At 36.0% G+C, this 4,021-nt stretch overlaps 1 long non-coding RNA gene across 1 annotated transcript; it reads left to right on the top strand.

The window, feature by feature from the left end:
* The first annotated feature begins 800 nt into the window (after nucleotides 1-800).
* On the top strand, nucleotides 801-3,344 carry LOC111014263 (uncharacterized). The gene is made up of 2 exons (XR_002601810.2): nucleotides 801-1,705; nucleotides 3,011-3,344. It is a non-coding gene; the product is annotated as an uncharacterized LOC111014263 (long non-coding RNA).
* Nucleotides 3,345-4,021: the final 677 nt, after the last annotated feature.

Below are 4,021 nucleotides of genomic sequence, written 5' to 3' on the forward strand. Positions count from 1 at the left end.
ATAATGGATCACATATGTCCCAAGTGATTTTTTTTTCAATAGCACACATAAACCCATGATGATAACATAATCTAATGAATCATCGTGATGGTGGTTCATTGGTCAGGAGCTAGGATTAATTAAGAGGTGTACGTAAACAGGCGTAAGTTCATGATTGTAACATAATTGAGTGGAAGCCAAAATGTAGGAGAGGTTCTAAAATCCCATACATATTCCTAAAACAAGAAGCAAAAGCAGTACTTGCCATAAGGGCTAACCATTTTATGCTAAAATTTGTTGCTTCTTTTGTACTCTCAAGGGTTCTTCCATTTGTGGAAACTAACCTCTTACGGCAAGTTTGGTTAGCCTACTACGCACCAGATATTTCCATTTTAATTAGTCCCTTCCCTATAACATGTGAAACTAACCATTTTTTTTAGACTAATGGAGTGGTCGAGGAACGATGCAGACAATTTAAAACAGTTATAGTTAAATCCACCTCTCAACTACTACTATAACTCTAACCCCTTTCTTCTCCTCGGTAAAAACACATAGATCGGGAAAATTAAATTAAGTCTAATTATGTTTGTGATGTGTGGAAGATCAATCGGCCACATGGCAATTTTTACCAAATTCTTTGATTCAGCTCATGCTCGATGATTTGTGGAACAAGTTCCCTTGTGTTTGGTTATATGATGACCTTCAACTTTCACCGAACTTCGATACCAACGAGCTTGTCAGTGGTGAGGGATTTGGCCTCGATTTTATATTGGTTTTTGACAGGTATCTTTTCGCTACAAGAATTAATAGTTTTTCCGGCGCATCAAAAACTGTTGGGTAAAAATCTTTTCCTGATGATTTTTATATTGTCGCGATATATCTACTTTCTCCCGACGGATTTTAAAAAACCTCGGGAGAAGTTTACTTTTTCCGACAGTTTTTAAAAACGTCGGGGGAAGTTTATATTTTCCAACAGTTTTCGGAAGAAAGTTTTCCTATTCACTTACGAACCCTACTTTTTCCCGACCTTTTTACAATAGTCGGGAATGGGTTAATTTTTACAGACTATTTTTACATAAAGTCGGGGGAAGTTTACATATAGATTTCTAAATTGGAATATTTTTCCCACGTTTTATTAAAATCGTAGCGAACTTTCATTTTTTCGCGACGTCTTGTGTAAAATGGTTGGGAGGTCACTAGTATTCCTCTTTTTTTTTTTATGGAAACAATAAAAAAAATCTAGAGTTAGTTATGCCGACGGTTTTTTAAAACCGTAGGAGATGCAGACTTATCCCGACTTTTACGAATGGACATTGGGAGATCTCTAAAATTTTCGACGTTTTGGAAAAACGTCGCGAGGTGTTTAACAAAATAGCCCTAAATTCGATTTAGCCCCATTCGCACCTACCCCCTCAAATCGATTTTCCTCTCCCAACTGTCGTACATCGCCTAAGCACTGCCGCCGGTAGCTGCCGTTCCTTGCCGTCCATCTGCCCGGCCCTCAACACTACCGCAGCCGTCCGTTGCTCACCGTCTGCTATCCGTAGTTGCCGATCATGTTCTATTTAGTTTGCTGCGAGAAAATTGATTATTCTACTGCGAGAAAATCCTCTCTACATTTTTTTTCATTTTCGAACCATGGTTTCTTCTTCTTCTTCATCAGAGCATCTTACCTCTTGATTTCGATCGCCAGATCGTCACCGGAAAAAAAGCGGCACTCAAAATGGTGACACATCTGAATTTTTGTTACTCTGCTCTTTCTTTTGTTTCTCGAGAAAGTAGTAGGATTCTATTCTAGTTCACCTCTTTGAAAATAAATGTTGTCTTGATATCGGGAGTTTCTTGCAATTTTTTGTCGTAGCTTCTTGAAATTAAATGCATGTTGAATCTTTGATTCTCTGTTTTAAAATTTGAAGACTCGTAATCCGCATGTAGGTTTCGGGATTGGGAAGTGAACGCGCAGTGTTCGCTTGGAGATCCGACTTGATTTTGTATATTTGTTATATCTTCTTCTTCAAGCTACTGTGATTTTTTCAACTAAACAATTCATTAGCGACTTCAAGTGATTGAGTAGTCGTGAATTTATATAATCTCCTTATGCATGTTGTAAACGAAGCCTAAAAACTCTGTGAAGTTGTGATGCTTGAATCGGATCCATATTTTGTTTGTGCCTTTGTTTTAAATTTTGGAGGAAATCAATATCAAGATAGAGGTAAAAGCTTATAGGGAAAAGTCCTGGCCTACTCATATCCCTATCTTGCGTGGTTGAACAAGAAAATCCACACCATTTACATATTACGCTATCATCAGAAAAATTCTCTTCCTTCCCAGTGGTAGTATAAGAAAGGAGGAAGGTGGACTGTTGTTGTTTTTTTTTTTATTAAATTGGTGAACTGCTGTTGAGTCCTCAAATCTCAATGTTGGTATATATATTATATTATCCACCATGAAAGAATCATTTTGAGGCTCAAATTTTTTATATCTTTAGCATTATGTTAAGTTCTACAAGGTTCTTTGTCTGGTTTGTGTTTTTCTGTCAGGTAAGTTTGTAGCAGAAACTAGGGAGTGTGTTTGAAAATTATGCATGTTTCCAACACTTAAGTCTTTTTATGGATAGAGACCAACAGAGGGGAGACATGTATATACATATATTGATAAATATAGACTATGTCAAAAATTACTTTATATGTTGATTTATCAGCTAAAGATGAATTCATCTGATGAATGATTTAGTGTATCAAATGATTAATAATTGAATGACTTCACGAGGTAGCTCAAGTTATTGAATCAACATTAGCAAATGGGACTCTGAGGCTAATGTTTAATGGAAATCAAGACCACTTCTCGAGGACTCTCCCAAGCGACTCATATCTTCATAACTTTATGGTTGAATTCATAATCACATTTTATCTAATGTTTGTGGTGTCTGGTGTTGCCAGCCATTAGTTCCTCAACTTCAAAGCTTCAAACTTTCTCGGTTTATCTTGTATATCCAATTTGAATAATTGATTTGCCTTTCTTGATCTTACAGATGAGTGAACTTGTTGGACTTGCCATGGGCGCCACGGTGCTTCTCGACGTGATGTTTGCAGAGTATTAAAATTTATTAGCTTGGAAGTTTTTTGATGTTAAATGTTTTATTGTTAGATGTTAATGATCAATAGGTTTAGTTTTTGTAAAGTTTGTCTATTAGTATAAATTTCTTGAATCTAATATTGGAGTTGTCGAGAAATGTTTTGGTTTCTTCTCCTTGTTTGTTTCCTATTATGAAATGTGAGAAATTCTTGGTGTTTGATATCTCTTTAAGATTCTTTGTATTGTATTAAGAACTTGTGATGGTATAAAATTTTACTTTTCATTCTTTACCTAGTTCGAATTACTATACATTCATAATAGTTTTGTTTTGTTTTTGTAGCGACTTTTGGGAATTATTATTGTTCTGAATTTACAAGAATATTATTTTATTTAATATAAAATCATATTATTTGATATTTTGATAATATGAATTGAAATATCATAAATTAGGTCGTTATATAGGGATGCGATTCAAATTAGCATGGGAGGAAAAAAAGGGAAAAAGAAAAATATCACTTTGTTGACTTTTTGTATATAGTCAGGGAGAAAAGGTCGGGAAAACTAACATTTCCCGACATTTTGTGTTCCGTCGGAAAAAGTCAAGTTTTCCCGACCTTTTGTATTCCACCGGGAAAAGTCAAGTTTTCCCGACTTTTTGCCAAAAGCGTCAGGAGTGACCTCCCCCGACGCGCTTCTTCCGACTTTTTTGCCGACGCAAAAATTTCGTCGAGAATAGTTTTGCCCGACGTTTTGAAGATTTTTCCCGACATTTTGGGTTTGGAGTTATGAAGAAGTCTAATTCAATTTGAATCGTTACCAAAACCCAAAGCCATAAGAAGAAAGGAAAGACAACGAAGATTATTGCACCTGGTTTTAGGGATTTTGTTGAGGGAGAAATCTGAGCACGACACGCGTCAGATTCCACGAGCAATCGTAAGACGCGAGACACAGACGGTTATTACCGTAC

Source organism: Momordica charantia (assembly GCF_013281855.1).
Source record: "Momordica charantia cultivar OHB3-1 chromosome 5 unlocalized genomic scaffold, Mcharantia_2.0 BLBB01000005.1, whole genome shotgun sequence".
Taxonomy (NCBI): Eukaryota; Viridiplantae; Streptophyta; class Magnoliopsida; order Cucurbitales; family Cucurbitaceae; genus Momordica; species Momordica charantia.